Below are 18877 nucleotides of genomic sequence, written 5' to 3' on the forward strand. Positions count from 1 at the left end.
GAAGAGAAGCATATTGGGAATTGGGGAGAAAGAAGGAAGGAAGGAAGGAAGGAAGGAAGGAAGGAAGGAAGGAAGGAAGGAAGGAGGAACAGTAACTCGAGTTAGTATCCAGAAGCTACTTAAAACTTTGCTCACTGCCTCAAGGATCAGCTACTGTATGTGAGATATTGGAAAACAATGTCTAAAATCACAAAATCAGAAGAATTAATGAGAATCCATTGCTTGGTCATATATAACTAAATCAAAAGCATATCAGACATCAGGTGGAGACTTGCAGGAAATGTTTGAGGCATAAACATCAGTGATGGAATGTATCTCAAGATTGTTCAAACTATATGCTTTAACAGAATTTTTAAAAATTCATTATCAGGATAAAAGCATTGATACATAATACAGCCTTGTAAAAGGTATCTTTATCCTTGCTGCTGCAATATATTACTTACATATTGAATATTTTATAGATGTCCTTGCAATATTGGCTTTATTTACAAATATTAAGTTAAAAAAGAACTTTGTAAGGTCGTATCCCAGAAGAGTTTTCTTTTCCTGTTTCTGTGAAAACCTTTTTTAAAAAAAGATCCATTAAACAGAACCTTTTGTGTGAAACCCCAGCTCTACATTTTAAACTAATTAATAAGAATTGCTGCTCAATGTATGCCAAACAATGCACTCAGCTGCTTTGAGAACGAATTATGCTAATAAGCAAACAATGCATCGGTGTTTACCTGGCATTATTACTTCTTACTTTTGTAAAGGTCTGACATTTCTGGTAAAGACTTTTAGAAAAAGTACAAGGAAGGGACACAGCTGATGAAAGCAAGGAGAGCAGGAAGGAAGAGGAGACACCAGGCATCCCAAGCAAATGACTTGCTCCACCATTTCTCTGTTGATGAAGAGGATGAAAAATGTTGAGCAGCCATTTGGATGCAGTTACCAGTTGGAAGACTTTGTGCAATCTATTTATTTGTTTATTTATCAGAGTCATAGATCCAGTCTTTCTGTTTTTAAAAAAACTCAAAGCAGCTTACATCCTCCTCCTCCTCCTGCTCTCCATCTCATCCCCACCACAACAACCCTGAAGGGTAGGTTGGGCTGAGAGTCTGTGACCGGCCCAAGTCACCCAGTTGGCTCCATGAGCAAGTGGGGACTAGAACCCGGATCACCTGAGCCCCAGTCCTGCACTCTTAACCACCACGCCACACTGGTTCTCAGTTCAACCTGCGTCAGGCAAAGACATTATAGAGGGAGTTAGAGATGTAGAAAGGGACCTTGTAGAAAGGGATTCGGTCCTTGTATAGTCTTTATGTCTGAGTCTGCCCTGTGTTCCATTCCCCATGAATTTCAGTTCAACCAGAAAATCCTAAAAGTATACCTGGAGTTAGAATATGTAAACTTAGTTGCAGGAAGGCCATTAATTCATAATGTCCCAAACCCATGAAAAATTAAAATGAGAATTTAGGGACCATGCTGTATGGATGGCAAGTCAGGCTATTGATATATTTAATCCAAATACTCTGGCTTTAACTGTTTTGTGTTGTGCAAAACTAGTATTGTGGTTTCTAAGCTGGCTTTACTCCACTGTATTTAAAACTGCATGCATTGGTATGTGGGTGTTTTTTACCTTGGCAAATGCCTGTGATCAAGTGTGTGTGTGTGTATTACTCTCAGGTCTCATTAACATTTCTTGAAGACTTGAGTGGGTAGTGAAGGCGGCAAGAAGTGTCCCAGATGTTGGCAAGAAAAAATGGAATTATTCATTGCTTGCTAATGTCAAATGCTAATGGAAGAAAAGTATCCTTGAAGAGAACCTTGACTAAAATTCATTAGAGGGAGATCAAATCACCATTTTAATTATGCATTTTTGAAAAAGTGTGCTTATTAGAACCAATTCCAACCTCCCTTGCACCAGCTCTTGATATTGCTGAGACTCCATGGCCTTTGACAAAGTTGAGTCCAACAGGCAGAAAACAAACCACAAATCCAAAATCATTATAATTCATCTTGCCACTTTCAAATTCTTCCAGGCCATTGTTTGGCCATCCAATGTTTGTGCTAGTTCTGCATCCACAAGAAACCAGAAATTATGTATGTCCCCCTAGGTGTGCCCAAAATTGGCAGGTGAGTCAGGTGACATGATTCCTCCAGTGGAGGGATGAGGCAATGACCCTAATCAGTTTGGTGTTGGACCAAAAGAAATCATCTTTTAGCACACCTGGCCAAAGGAGCACAAGGGATTTCTGACAGATGGGCAAAAGGTCACCAGCAAGATATCCAGAGAAAGAGAGATCAATATGCAGTTCCCAGACAATCAGGAAGCCAATGTGCAGCTCATGGACAATTAAAGCAAGGGGGCAGAGGAACGATGTGTTAAAGATTGTGTGAATCCATAGTCCAAGCTCTGACCTGAGTTTTTGTTTCTGAGAGTCAGAATTATCCTATGGCTATCCAGACCCTGTCCACTGGCCATAGGATTGCGCTATTGGCTTAAGTTATTTAGGAGTATGGGATGAGGATAATTTGCATACACTTGAGGAATTCTGGGAAGTATCAGGAGGTTACCACAAGCAATAGAGAAGTCAGATTTTGGCTGACCAGGTCAAGATAGTGGGCCATGCACTTAATGGTGCTTGAAAATCAATCAATTCTACATTTCCCCCCTTTTTCTCCTATAAAACACAATGAATTGAAAGGAAAATTATATATTTTAATTTTTATTTATGTGTTGTAAGCTGCCCCGAGGCTTCGGCAAATGGGGCGGCATAAAAATGTCTTAATAAATAAATAAAAATAAATAAAATGCAAACAAACTGGATGGAATTCAGACGAGAGTGAAAAGATCATTAGGGGACTGTGAGCAAAGCTCTGAGAGGGAGGATTGAAAGAACCAGGCATGTTTAGCTTTGAGAAGAGAAGTTGGGGGAGATATGATAGCACTCTGCAAGTACTTGGAAGGCTCTCCCAAAGGAGGAGGACAGGAGCTCTTCCTGAGCATCCCAGAGTGCAGGAGACGGAAAAACAGACCCAAGGTGCAAGAAGCCAGGCAGGACATCAGGAAAAACTTCCTGGTTGTTAGAGAACCTCCGCAGGAAATGGGAACTGGGGGAAATAGACAAAAGGGTATACCAGGAGAAGGAGGCCCGTTGCAGAAGGATTCTTTGCAAGGCTAAGGCTGATTATGAGGTGAGACTTGCCAAGAATATCAAGAGCAACAAAAAGGGCTTCTTTCAGCATGTAAATAGGAAGAGGAAGGGGAGACAAGTGGTGGGACCACTAAATAAGGAGGAAGGAGTTCCAGTGACTGATAATTGTCCATGAGCTGCACATTGGCTTCTTGATTGTCTGGGAGTGCAGCGTAGGGCCAAAAGGTTGGTGGCCGGTTTGCAGGGGATGCCGTATGAGGCAAGACTGAGGAAACTGGGTCTCTTCAGCCTGGAGAAGAGGAGACTCAGAGGGGATATGTTGGCGACATACAGGTATGTGAGGGGATGTCACACAGAGGTGGGTAGAGACCTGTTCTCCCCTGTAGAGGAAGGCAGAACGCGATCCAACGGAGCAAAGCTCAGGGAGCCAAGGTTCCATTTGGATGCCAGGAAGCACTTCCTGACAGTCAGGACCCCGAGGGTGTGGAATGGGCTTCCACGGGAGGTCGCTGAGGCCCCATCGGTGTGGGTGTTCAAGGATGGTGGGCATGTAGTGAGCGGAGTCGGCTGGTGCTGGAGGTCAGACTAGATGGCCTGGGAGACCCCTTCTGACTTGCTCTGTTTCTATGTTTCTATGAAGTTGTGAGCCTTCCCACACTGAAGGCATTCAAAAGGTAGTTGGATAGCCCAGTGAGAGGGATGGCCCCTTCCCATTCTACTATTCTATGCTTCTATGATTCTAGGGCAGTTTTCAGTCCTTATATAGGATTTCTCAATGGGAAGGTTGATGCATTCATTACAAGTAAGAAAATAATTTCATTGGATAAAAGTTTCGCTCATGTCATTGTTGCTCTTAGCAAAACTTTAGCTTATCAGTGATGAGGTATGTGCAACATCAAAAGCACATTATTTAAGAAGTGAGACAATATTACATACAGGTTGTGGCCCTCCCACTTTCTGCAAAGGAATAGCTTGGCTTGCTGCAGGAAAACTGCTAAAATTCTTTCTTATTCTGCCAAGTACTTAGCATGGATTTAAATTTTGCCTACCTGTTATGCTGAATTATTTCACCTGTTCTTGCTCGTTATTATATGAAATTTATTTTAGTAATACAGACTGTTCTTATTATGTTTCTGTATATTATGACTGTATTTTTGGTAAGCCATTCTAAGTTCATTCTATAATGAAAACTTATTTAAAGAAAGAAAGAACAGCCAGTAGGTCATCCCATAAGATAATTTGCCTACAAATTACCAACTTTCCTCCTGCATTGTGAAGCCATGTGCAAGTACTGAGAACCTTCCACTGCACAGAAAACATTCATTTTTATAGTCAGCTAATAGTGTGAGTGTCGGGCATATGTGTGTGTGTTAAATTCAGCTGTTTTAAGCCCTTGCTAGTTAGTTCCAGAGCAGACCTGGGGTGTCTCAAAGGAATGCCTGCTCCCCAAGGCACGATACATGATTAAATTAAATGTATTCCATAAATGGTTTGATGACATGAAACTAATTTTTAAAGAACAGATGGAGAAAGGTAATAAATATTTCATTTTCTCATATAAAATTCAGTTCCACATTTCCCACAACTTCAAGGATCCTTCATTTTTGTAGGTATCGATAAAGCCCAATGGATTTCATGTTCCCTTCACACAGGTCTGCCTGGGAACCGCTTATGAGGTCCATGATTTGCACTTGATTTGGCTGTTTTATTGGATCAATGCAATGCAAGGGACAGTAAATCTTGCTGTGCTCCCAGGTTCTCATCCTTTACTTTGCATGACCCATATGTGTCCATGTTCACCTCAGATAGATAGAACTTCTCCAAGGGCAGAACGATAAAGCAAATTTGTCATTCAGGGATTAGAGGCAGTGCAAACACAGTCTTAAAGAGCATACTATTATGCCCCCGCTTTGTCAACAGCATTTGACAAAGGCCCAACTGCATTGTCCGAACCCTCCAAAGTGCCAGGTTTGACCTATAAAGCCATAAACCTCTTGGGACTGGTCTGTTAGAAGGAACTTCTTCTCCTGCCCAGACCCTGAAATCAAGCTCATTCGCATCCCTGCTGAACAAGAGTTGGGCCTTCTCAGAAGTAGTATCCAGGTAGTAGAAGGCGCTCTTCAGAGATGTTCATGTGACTTTTACTTTATGATCCTTTGGACACCAGGCAAAGGTCTGCTTGTTTTCTGGCCAGAGTTAAGCCAAGCAGTCACTGAGAATCAAATACAGTTAGGAAATTTGGCCTGCCTGCCCCTGTGGAGAAGGAGAGACCATTATCATTAACTGCAGGGTGCGGCATCAGGTGAAGAAGCCAAGTAGCATCAGTTGGTCCAACAACTGGCCCTTAAGCAGAACAATCCAACCTGAAGGCACGGCTTGCTCATTTCAGTTGGGAAGCGAGGAGAGGTATTCAGTTTGGAACAAACCTATCAATTGGAACAAATCTGCCAATGCCCTCAAAGAAGCTATTTTGCCCTTTTGCTTTGCTGGTGCTACCTGTTCATCCTTCCTCTTCGAGTGTGCAAGAAGCAAGCGGGGCCGCCATTCCTACTTCGCCTTCTCTTTTTGGGAAGCAGTGCAGATCAGACTCAGAGGGAGAGGATCTGTGCATGCAGGAAGCCAGAAGGTGGCCAAAAGGTGTCCCTATCTGGAAGCGAGGCAGAGTCCTGAAGCCAACTTTGCCAGAGACCCTGATCACCTAGATTTCCCATCCCTGAGAAATCTGGGAGCTGCTAGCAATGCAATGTTGGGGCCTTCTGCTCATAGACAGCCATATGGATGGCTCATAGCGCTTCTGTTGTGACTGTGATGGAAGAAAAGAACCAAAGGAATATGACTCAGGTGAATTCTCAGGTGCTCATTGATAAGGATGCTTTTTTATTTATATTGCGATTTATATCCTGCCTTTTTCCTACAAAGGGCTCAAGGCAGCTTACATCATCTCTCCTCCTCCAGCTTATCCCCACAACAACAACCCTGTGAGGTAGGTTGGGCTGAGAGTCTGTGACTGGCCCAAAGTCACCTAGTTGGCTCCATGCTTCCATATGTGAGATTCCCCATTCATTTCAATGAATGAAATGAGCCAACCCATATGCTTATTTGTACCTAGCATCCCATGCAGACAAAATCCCTCCAGTGAAATGAATAGGGGTGCTATTCCTGGGAGGATAGTTCCTTTTTCTGAATGGATCAAGGTACAAGCTGCAATTTTTTTGAGCAAGACTGTGATGTGGCAAGTGGGGCAGAATTAGATCATCCCATCTGCATTGTTTCTTACTATGCATTGAGAGTTCTTAGAGTTGTAATATGGCCCTTTGACAGAGAACAGTCCTCTATTTGACAGGCTACCGGAAGACTATCTTTTATTTTGAAGACATCCTCTATTTGAAGGGTTATCAATCCAAATGCAGTTTATGGAGACATGGAAGGCCTGGCAAGGGCTTCAAATTGCCTATCAACAGCACATGGGCAGCAAACTGAGCAAAGTACATGGGCCACCTGGTCACTATGGCAAAATGTATTTTATTTCCACTGAAATTATTATAATTCCTTTGAAATTCTCAGCTACATAAATTAGCATATGAACATGTTCCTCAGGTATGTGTCCAATTTTCAATGGTACAGGTCCTCTTCGTTGGTGATTCAGCAGTCCTCTTTTTAAAGGTGCTCTCTATTCAAAGTCAAAGTCCAGGTCCAAGTTCAATATATGGATAAAGAACCATAAAAAGGAATCTTGAAGTCCACCTTTAACAATTAGTGCCTGGTCTGAGGAGTGAGAGGGCAGTTTCTTCCAGCCGAAATATCTTTCAATTACATTCAAATTTTAATAATTATTTCTAAAATGGCAATTCTACATATACATCAATAGATACAAAGGTAAACCCTCTTTTGTCCCTGTTTCTTCTTTTTTAGGCACTATGTTAACCAGGCTTCCTAATTCCACCCCTGTTCATTAAATACAAGTGTTTTGCTTTTCTATCATTCACAGAACATGATCTTTTTTCTTAATAAAAACATGAAAGTGGTTTCAATGAGTATCTAGTGCCATTTTCCTACTAAAGTGATCCTCCAAATTAATACAGATTCCTGTCCACCACTTTCTAGGATATTACGCCTCATTTCCAAATGGCACCACAGCATTTGTCTAAACCGTTTTAGTCTGACTTCTTTTAGTCCATCTCTTTCAGAATGCTATACCCACTGAGGTAAAAGAGAAGTCCGGAAAGCAACACAAAGGGGATTCCAGCAACAGCAAACATGAACGACCATCCATAATAAACATGGACAGGGACATTATCCAGGCATCTTCCACTCCTTTCTAGAAGTATGTATTTATGAAGATCAGCAGCAAATTCCTTCCACATCACAAACATAAATACGAGCAGGGCAAACAATCCTCCTTGAGAGAGAGAGAGAATGAGAGAGAGAGAATGAGAAAATGAGAGAGAGATGGCATGCAAAGACTACTTGTAATTAGTTTTGTTTAGCTGTTATGGTTTTGTCCAAAAGCTTCCACATCATTAAAAGAGAGACAATAATATTGACAAGGTGGCTGTTAAAAAAGATATCTTGCAAAGTTTTAGTTCTCATTTGCTCTGAACTAGGTGCTCATTCAAATCTTGCCTCACTCATCAGGCAGACTTTGGTATTTGTCCTGCACCTTCCATAAAAATGTCAAGGCTTTTACTGTTATGATATTAGCTTTTCCTTCCTTATGCATTAGATGGATTCTTTAAAATGCTTGACAGTGTCATTGATGCACTGAAGATGAATTTGGGCAAACTCTGGGAGGCAGTGAAGGACAGGAGGTGGTATGTGGTGGTATGTGGTGGTCCATGGAGTCACAAAGAGTCAGGCACAATTTTGTGACTGAGCAAGAAAAAATGCTTATGCAGCCTTGAAGAAAAAGCTGTTGCAGAGCTTAGAAGTGACAAGTGAGATTGTATCCCTGTATGCCATTCCTCCTCTAATTTCTGACATCAGTTATATTCTTAAACAAGCCCATTCTTTTAAAAATCTGAGCATGGAACACAATATAAGATCTCAGAGGCAGAGCTCTGTGCCCGTTAACTTAAAAATACCTGCAATTTGACACCGAGATTTTGCAGATTAATTATATGTAAATCATATATACACATCAATTGGGAGAGTTCACCGGAGGTAGTCTCTCCAAACACAGAAGTTTTGTTAATCCCAACTTGTGTGCTTTCAAGGGTGGAGCCAGTGGGTCAAGTGGAAGGGCCTAGAAGATGGAAGGGCCTAGATGGAAGGGCCTAGAAGGATGAAGAAGATGGAAAGAGCATCCATATTTTGGAGTAGCGCTCTGGTTCCCATGCCAGAACCTGGTTCCTGCAGGCCTGTTAATGGACCAAGCTGCTCTACATTTCATTTGAAGCAGTGTTGAATGGAGATGTGTTGTGTTAATGTAGCTTTGCTCGGTAGCACTAACCAGATTGATCCATTCCTTTCTTGTTGTATTAAGCCCCCTTCTGACTCTATTCATTAAGGCCCAAAATTAACTGCAAGCATTACTCTCCTTGTGGATTTAGGTCAATCTCATATTCTGGGGAGGAGCTAATTGCATGAGAATTGAATGATGCTATGACACCATTCTCCTTTAGTTTCTGGTGACAATTGTTGAAGGGTTGCCTGCAAAGCTCTTTGACTTCTGTAGTCTTGCTTAAAGGGAGTCTGCACCTTAATTTGGAGCAAATTGTTCACTAAACCCCATGGCTTCTTTTCTTACTTCATAGCCTTGTGAAACCTCATTGGCTAATTGTAGAGACAAGTGAGTGAACTCCAGACTCTCTTCAAGAGTTACAGAACTCATCTATAATTTGCTAATTACAGGAAAAGTGAACTCTCAATCCCTTTCTCTCTCACCTTCTCGCCTAGCAAAAGCTTCAAGATGCTAATAAAAAATAATGAGATGTTGAGATCTTTCTTGGCATTTCCTAAGTTCAAATACATATGAAATATGAGCTGCTTATGACTGTCACATTATAGAATTCTCAACTTTTGGAGAACTATTTTGAATATAAAATGTACATTCTTGCTCTCTATTTTTTATTTTATAACAATTAAAAGGCACTTTGAAATTCCTTTCAATGGCTGGGAAGAATTCCTGAAAGCCAGGCTACTTGTTACACTCACCACATCAAGGTCTATCAAGGGCAGGTCAACCATAACCACAAAGTATTTTTGGGAAGCTTCCATGGATGTAATACCATGGAAAGATTTAGCTCTTTATCAGCTACACAGATCAGGTTCATCTAGGTATGTGGCTGCCAGTTTAATTTCCCATAATATCCCCAAATATTCCTCCAGTACATTGTAGACCTGCTGCTCAGTGTTGGTTGGAGTGCTCCTACTATCTATCATGGCCAGGTGAGTCCACTGGGATGGACATGGCAGGGGACCCTCTAAAAGGCCTCCTCAGGCTTGACCAAGTGAACATGTGGCATGCTGAGAATCCTAAATCCCCACCTGAGAATCCCCACCAACGAGGACCACAAGAGGGAATAGAAATCATGGAAGCCATGAAGAACAAGGCATGGTGTCTCTTTCTCCATTCCATATCTGGTAATTTTCCTCCAGAGCTGGGATGTGTTAAAAGGGAAATGAGCCACCCAGGCTGCAACCGGCAGCCCTCAATCAATGCTACGGCAGTTCCAGGAAGTGCAGTGATAGAGAACCAGCATTTATTCTTAGCAGATTGTCATCTGCCACTCAGGATTCCCTATATCCTTAGATGACATTATTTTTTTCACCAACTCTATAGTGTTCCCTGTTGTAATGCAGAGAATTCTGCTGGGAATTCATCCTAAATGGGCAATTAAGACCCATTAACTTTACAAAATACCTGCACCTGGAGATTTAAAAAATAAAAACTTAGTTGATGCCATTAAAGGGGTCTCCTTTGTTGTTATTATAAGTTAGTCCATGGAGGGGGATTGGGGGGGAGGGAGAGTATCTGGGTGTGGAGCATTAAACCAATCCAGGCTGCTCACAGGCATACACTATGGAAGAAAACCGGGCTGGAACAGCTGCACACACACATGACATGTGCCATTTCGCCCCAATATACAGGCTGTCTCATGCCTTTGTATGCCCTGGGGAGAAATGCAGTAACAGGATTCCCCCAAGTCTCTGCCCACAGACAGGATGAAGAACCTGGAGAGACCTGCCCTGTTCTGAAAGCACCTGGCCCCATTCCAGTGATGCTCAGTTGCAGCCATTCTAGCTCCGTCCTTCATTCCAGTTTAATTGCAATGCCTGAAAAGATAGGCAGAATTGCAGGGACCTTCCTCCCACTTTCTGGGTCCTTTCCACCGCCTTCCCCTTTCAAGTCACAGGAGATTTTTGCAAAGCAGCCGTTCACAGAGGCCGAACAGTTGTGGCACGATGAGTTAGGAAAGCCTGAGAGACAGCGCATCCTCCTTTATTCTGATGGCCCAGCTGGGATTCAAACTGAGGCTTCCCAGTCCAAATCTAGCCATCCATCCAATACAGCAGAATGAAAGAAAAGTTGCTATTGGCCAAGCTAGGGTAGCTGTGTGTGTCCTTTCACAGAGGATAATCCTCTGTTTGAAGGACTGTCCCAGGACTACCCTATATCTGTCCTCTCCAAGTCTTAAAAATCAAGGTTCATAGATTGAAGATCAGTTGGAGGAGCTGCACTTTGCAATGGTCCATCAGCAGCACCTGCACAGCAGGGTGAGCTATGGTCCCCACACCCCGGTTCTGTTCTTCCACATCACAATGAGAGATGCTGTATCTCCATTTAAACTATAACGGTTATTTCTACAGGATTACTCAATGCAAATAAGCACATGCAATTTTCATGCAAATAGGTGCCTTTTTCGGCGGTGGATGTCCCCCATTTGGAGATCCCCAAGTGGACACCCTAGTCCAAGCACAGACCTCTCTGAATTATTAAGTACCGCATCATTTGTTACGAGAAGCCGCTCTACTTGCATGCATTTGCATGCTCCTGGGAGCACACGCTACACAAAGAGGGGCTTGGGTGCAGCTTCCAGGCGCCTCTACCTCCAATTAGCATGAGCGGGCAGCTTACCAGCTGTGACGAGGAATCCGCCTCCCACTTTATAGAATCGTGCGTTGACAAAGGGCACTCCGCATACCAGCAGGAACCCTCCGACCAGGCTCGCCGTGACAGCCAGTATGACGAATGCCGTCCAGAAGCCCCTGTATACTGTGCAATCGGAAAAGAAGAAAGGCGAGGAATGATGGGGTGGACCTGCATCACTGAGTCTGCTTCCAGGAGCACACGAGAAAACAGGTTCACGCCACAGCAAGTTTCCCCGGCAAAGTTTGAAAAGGATTGGAAATGAGGAAAGCAGGGAAAAAACAAAACAACTTGTGGGGTTCTCACAAGAGTTCAGAATCAGTTTTTGATCAGGTTGATGGAGCTGCCATGAAGGATGGGCATATGTCCACTCCTTGGAGAACTCCCAGGCATGCCAACCAGTCCTTGGATAACCTGGGAAGCAGTGGTGCTCCTAGGATTCCTTTTTAAATGGTACCAAATTTTTCTAATCCTATCAAAGGACAGCTTTTTTAGGCTTAAGCGCCACATGGAGGGGGAATTTTGGGAGCTGTAATGCACAAGAGGAGAGTTGTTGTTGTTGTTGTTGTTGGCCTGTCCCATGAGTCACATGGCTCCCTGGACAAGTTACAGACAATAAAAGCACGTAAAAACAATATAAAACATTTTTAAAACCCAGACACTTAATCAAATACCCATTAAAAAGTGCACCCCGTCCCATCTTAACAGGCCCTATGATTACATAAAAGGCATTCCATGTTCTATATTAAAATACACACCATTAAAACCAGATTAACTATTAAACTACTGGAGAAATAAAAAGGTCTTTGCCTGGCACCAAAAAGAATATAAAGAGAGTGCCAGGCAAACCTCTCTGGGGACCTTGTTTCCCCTCCATGGGCTAACAAATGGTAATAAAAAGCAGCCCCTTTAATGGCATCAGCTGGGATTAGCTCTTCCCCATTCCCTCCTTCCCTCTGAATGTCCATTTGGAAATTGTCCTCTGCACAAGCCTTAGAAAACATCCCATTGGACCTGAGGAAAAGCTCCACCCCTGCAAGGTTTTTTCCCCTCTTCCATGTGGGAAGGTGAGAGAGACTGTAGCCTGTGGGGAAGCAGGCTAGCTCTTCCCTCTCCAGATGCAATTTCCTTGCAAATTGGGAGTTACGCTGGTGGGGAAACCTTCTATTTGCACTAAACAGCGCTCCAGAGAGCAGATTTAGGAGTCCAGGAAATAGGTGCGGTGACAGACCTAGTCCAGGCCTAGCAACACCTCGTGGTCAGAAGAAATCATGCCACAGAACTGAACACTCATACCAGGCAGGCCAAACTTATCTGGCTTTACTGAGAGCCAGACTGCAGTCGGCGTTGTGTTTTATACCTTTGGCTGTTCTAGGGGGTTTTAGTGCTATATCTGTTCATAATCTGCCCAGAGAACATTAGTTGTTGGATGGATTCGAAATGTAATAAATAAATAAGGGAAGGAAGGAAGGAAGGAAGGAAGGAAGGAAGGAAGGAAGGAAGGAAAATCATTGATTGTATTTAGTCTATCTGTTGTTTTAAAAATAGTGACTGCAGGGAAAGGCAAGTACAATTGGTACATGGTGCATCAAAGGGGAGGGAAGAAAGGGGAACCCTTTTGGTTGCATTGAAGTCCCACTGCGGATTGCCCCCCACCTACCCACCCAGTGGGGTTTTGCTTTTTTTTTTTTTTTTGGCCATGCAAATGAGAGGATGCTTTGGCACTTCATTGTTTTGGATGTTTTACTCTTTTCAATCATGTTTAAAACTTTTAAAGGGTTTTCTTGCTGTATTTTAAGGGCTGGGTCTCTGTGCGTGGATGGCTCAGAGAGCTTTAGCTATTGGCTGGGGCAGAAATGAAAGCACAGTCCCTAGTTGTTAACATGCAGGCATGCATAGGTGGAGGAGGTCCTGGTTGGTGACGTTCTGCTGGAATGAGGTCCATCTGCAGGCGGTGGAGTCATATTTTTAGCAGCAATCCAGACAGCAAGAGAATTTGTAGGCCAACCGCTGGTCCATGGTTGGGAATAGAGGAGTAGGTGCCATCCCCCCAACCCCTTCAGGCCCAGAGAAGCATGCCCTGGTGCTATGGTTCTGCTCCACCTCAAACACCCTTGCAGGGCTGCTGCTGTGATCCATGCATCCCTGGTTGATTTTCTAGCTGGAACGTACCTGCAGTTGCATCATAGGAAGGGTGTGGGTGAGGTCCAAGGGCAATAGGCATAGGAAAAAGGTAGCCATGCATACAGTGTTTTGGATGCCCTTGGCTCGCTAGAGGAAAAAGACAGAGAAGTCGACTTTAGTCTGCTGTTTCTGAGAGTCACAGAGAAGGCAAGCCCTCTAGGGTTGAATGATATTAGGGGAGTCTCAGTGCGCTTGCAGTCAGCTGAAGGCCAACAGGTCCTTGTTCAGGCATGTGCTAAATACTGGCTCTGTTCAGACAACACACAAACCCACACTCAAGTGTTGAATATAGGTCAAGTGGGGTTGTTCTGGGCATCCAGGTTGTTGCATTGTCAGAATCCACCCATTCTAAGCAACTAGGGTTGGATAACCATTTGTTGTTGGGTCATAAATTAAACCAACCATGGGTTCTTAGAATGGTTGAGTTCAGACATTGCAACCCATTTCTGTTAAAAACCCATATTTAACACTGTGTTGTTTCTTGTGTTCTCTAGATCACGTTCTGAAACTCTGGTTACTGTGAAACTATAGGAAATATACAGTTATTTAATGTTTACCCGCACATACGATGGAAAGGTGGGATAGAAATATAATAAATCTTAGCCATGAAATTGTTTGACTGAGACACTCAACTGAACAGCCTTTTAGCCGCTCTCCAGCATTATACACCCTTTTTCTGGGCAGTTTAATTTCCAGCTGGTTCTTATCCATGCCTAGTGTAAGGATGATTTCCAGGGGATGATGTGATCCAGCACATCTGTACAACACCCTCAGCACATTGGTGGTAACACTGTGAGCCAGGAGAGGACTTGCAGAAGCATCTCTGGCATATTTGCTAATACAGCTTGCAACTACTGAGTGGGTTCTGAACAGAGCTGAAGGGAATTTACCCGATATAATTTGCATGTGTGAAACATCCGATCTCACAGACAGAACTCCTCCTTAGTCCTCCAAGGCAGAAGCCTGAGATAATTTGCGGCATGCAAGCAAATTGGTGCAACAGTTTCCTCTTTGCACAATTTAAGCAAGTTACACAATCTGGCTGTTCTCAATAGAAAATGTGAGCTGCTGCGATGGAAAGAACTTACTTTTTAGCACTGCGCCTAGCCATAACAACTGTCTCTATTTTGGATGTCCAGGCTGTGAGTGACAATGCTTAAACAAGCAAAATGGCCAATGAATGCACACTTGCACACAGAAAATATAGATATCATCCAGCTAGACGGAAGAGCAATGCTTGCAGAGCAAACAGACAGACAACTTTTCAGAACGAAACCACAAGGCAGAAGCTGGGAAACCTCAGAACAACCCAGTGAAGACTGTGCTTGGTGACCACCAAAAGCTGACGAGCATTGAGGGTGGAGGACTGAACGAAATAGTTGGGATGCTAAACAGAAGTATTTCATACTGCACTTCCTTTCAGGTCACATTTGTTGGCTCAAAAGCTGAGTTAGGAAAAATGATTGTAGTCCAGAGGATTTTTCTCTTTCTACATCATGGACCATCACCTATGGACTGAATGAACATTTTGGCTCCTAGTCACCTGGGGATTGCACCTGTTTTGTGTTTTTAATACTGCAGTGGTTTGCAATGACATCCTAGGAAATGGAGGGATCATTATTGAAGAGGTCTACCATCAATATTAATGCCATCAAGACTTATCATGATGAACAGTAATAGGCTGAATGTTAAACAAATTAATTAATGATTATCCACTTTACTTTAAAATGTTTCCCACAGAATGGGGGCACTTTATAATAAATGGACCTTCACCCCTGCTAAGTGACTAATGAAATTTCTACTGCATTAATTATTCCATCCACAAAAAGCAGCAAAATGAATTTGCTGTGATCGGTCTCATTAATGCAGACACCAAAAGTAATAAAAGATCTGCTGGTTATCAAGTCTATCTTGTGTTATGGGAATGCATTCCAAGTGAAGTTTAATTTGATCATTTGACTTAAGGTAATATCCTGTTATACAATGCATTATAATAATTAAATTTGGATGGCCCCCATTATTATATTAATGCTGCAATCCAGAAATATCTGTATCAACTCATACTGGAACTACATGATAAGGAAAACCATTGGAAGACAGGCTGAAATCTTAGGCACACATACTTCGAAGAAAGTGCTGTGAGGACTATTTGGTTGTGCATTCAAAGAAATGTACATGATATGATCAGTCTCTCTAATGGAATCACATAATTGGTGGATTTCTAGAACTGAAAACTTCCTTACTGTCTTCTTTCTCCTTTAACCTACAGGCAGTGCAGCTTGCCTTGATTCCAACTCTCTGTTGATTGTGGTACCTTTGGGACAGTTTTAACCCAGGACTTGATCCAGCCATTGCATTAGAAGATACATAGGAAGCAAGGAAGCCACAAAGATGATGCATAGTTTCTTGAATACAATGATGAAATGCAGAAGCAAATTATTAACAAGCAAGCAAAAGAGAGCTTACATTCCCCTTTTCCATGGCTTCCAAAGCTGACTAGCCATGTAATGCATCAATTTCTCTCCTTGGGCTGAGAGCAAAAGACATCCCTTGCCATGGATTTTAGAATCTTTCCCACTATCACAGCATCTGTCAACATGTACACAAACACTAACCTCCCTCCTTCCTGGAAGATTGGTGGGGAGCAGGGCAAACAGTTTCATTCTCACAGCAAAAGCAGCTCTTATCCACAGAAAGATTGGGAAGGCAATTATTGCTATTGACATGGCTTTAAGAAACTATTCTGGGTTTTGGACAATGGGAAAGTTCACTACACTTCTGGATGAACCTTAATATCTTCTTTGTCATTCTTTCACTAGAGCCCATGGATGCAAAGCCACTACAGACATTATTTAAATGTATGTATCAACTGTGTCTTCCCACCAACCCCCACTTTAACTCTAGAGTAGGAGTATCAGGCCCCCCAGGGTGTGTGTGCCTCTGTGTGTGAAGAGCAAGCTCTAAGGTTAGAAGTTCTTACACTTCGATGTGTGGCCCACTGGTAATTCAAGAGTCTCATTCAGATAGGTTATGTAAAAGATTGCACAGTGATCAAGAATAGCTGCACTTGACCTTGAACTTGAGTTGTGTGTGCTTTGATTTGTCAAACAACAAACAACAGTTTAATAAGTGGTCAGAGAAGAGCTTGGCCATTTTTGAAGTGGGGCTGGGGAAGTTTGAAAACTGCTGAAATAGCTCGTTCATCATTGTCTCAGACAGCAAGCTCACATGATGGATGCAAGCAAGGCTGCGGCTTAACTGGAACCAATGAGAACTCTGGGGAGACTTCAGCATGCTGGGGGAACCTGGAACTTTGCAGAAGTAGACCCTCAGGGGACAAAAGCCCAGCATGACCCAGAGCTGGTACTCTTGGAATGGCCAGTGTCAGTCAGAAAAATAAAAAGGAAAAGGGTTGAGAGCTTGTAAGAACGAAGTATCCTGGAGAAAGAGCTAGGGAAGTTAGTGCAGATCTTGCATCTGAAAAGCACTCAAAACTCTGAGCCTAGATGTCATCTGGATGCAGGGCATCCACTGTTAAGATATAAGAATACACTGCAACGTTTTGTCATAGGGACCACTTGAACTCAATGGATGGGAAGCCCATTTGGTGTAGCAGCCGGGAGCTGGATTGCTAATCATGAGTCTGGGTTCAAGTGCCCATGAAGCTCAAGCTAGTCACTACCTCTCAGCCTCAGCCACCTCATAAGACAGTTGTGGGGATAAAAGGGCAAGAAGGGGGTCTTGTAGACAGTCTTAGGCTCATGGGAGGAAAGGCAAAGTAGAAACATAGCAAGGAAATGTCAGTCTTTCCTTTTACAGCAAAATAGCCCCTGGAACAGCAGTGACGGGCTAAGAGGGAGGACAAGTGTGGAAATGACCAGCTCCGGGAAGAATGCTTCAAAATGTTGCTGAATCGCTACAATAGCCAATGCGTGATTTAGCACTTTGATGATGACAAAGAAAACCACATACCTACCACAATTCCAAGGAAACTGCATCACTGCCAATGATGAAACATATGGGCTGTTCTTGGTAGTATGTTAGGGGTGAGAGAGAACTTTGTTGGATTGGGGAGGGAGGGATTAAGAACATATTTATGAAAGATTGCGTATTTCTTTACAAAGAGAACAGACAGACTCGGTGATTTACAAAAGCTGAATGTGGGAGAAAGCAGAAAGGACAGAGCTGCTCAACTAGACTAAGAGCACTGAGTGTTTAGCACATGCATCTGGATCTGGGTTCCTGAGAATTCAGCTGTGCTTTCAGTGCCGAATTAAAGCTGCCACCTCTGCTTTCCTAGCTTGCTCTTCATCCCCAAGACCTGTGTAGCAGGCAGGAACATCGTGCTGGGAATAGCTGTACCTGTTCCGTTTGGCTGGCAAACATGAGAGGTCTTTTTCTATGGTTGTTCCGTTCTTAATAAAATGATGCCAACCTTTGCAACAGTCCTCATATATGGCATAGAAAATACTTGAGAAGTTAAGTAATCAAGAGCAGGGTTTGATTTGTCCACTGCTTATGAAGGAGCTTGTGAAGCCATAAAAAGACAATGAAAGGGCATGCTGGTAACACCTATACCAAGAGAGGTCCTTATTCACTGCAGCTTTTATTCTGAGCTTTATGGGAGCTGTCCATGGTCCTGAAAGCCACCCCCCTCAAAGGTATGCCATTATGAAGCAAAATAAAACTCAGCATAAGAGCTTCAGGGAATATCAAAGCCTGCTGGTGAAATTTCATCTACAAAGATAATGGATTATTCTGTGTGTGTGCCTAAACGATCTATTATCATATTGACACAGAGGATTAGGAGTGATACGGCACATCACTGATCCATATAAAAAGCTTGTTCAGGGTCCCTCTAAGTTGGAAGCTGTGTCCTTCTTGTTCGGCCATAATCTGACCTTTCTCTTCTGTTTTGTCTCTCTCTTGACATTCTTTTATTCAGATCATTCTTGATGCGCTGGTGAACAGAAGCTTGGCTGATCACACTGGATTTGTAAACATGGATTTTTCCCTCTCACAGTAGAATACTGGTTCTGTAACAGCATCTAGAGGACCAAGGTTCATTTGGATTCCTCACTCTGAGGTCAGAAATTGCTCCAACCTCAAAGCTGGGAGCCATGTTTGGAGTTCCCCTGCTCCCCACTCTTGGTGTGGAAAGAATAAGCAACCTTCCAGAAGGGATTTGGGGATGCTCCGAGGGGAGGGGAACAGACCAATGGCACCAAGCTACAGTGCAGCCAGGGGGAGCCTCAAATGCCTTCCCTCCCCTTCCAGGGGGCTGCAGACAGCTGAAACCAGTCATTTCAATGCCTACTTCACATGTATCCAGAGCCCCCTGGTCTTCATAGGATGCCCAGAGTCTTTCAAATTGGGTGGGCTCTGGCCAGTTTCATTGGACTGCACCCCAAAATGACATGGGCCAGATCAAGGGAGGACCAGAAGCAGACACTTTAGCAGTGCA

This window comes from Varanus komodoensis, unplaced genomic scaffold (genome assembly GCF_004798865.1).
Source record: "Varanus komodoensis strain SLA01 unplaced genomic scaffold, ASM479886v1 scaffold18_3, whole genome shotgun sequence".
NCBI classification, from domain to species: domain Eukaryota; kingdom Metazoa; phylum Chordata; class Lepidosauria; order Squamata; family Varanidae; genus Varanus; species Varanus komodoensis.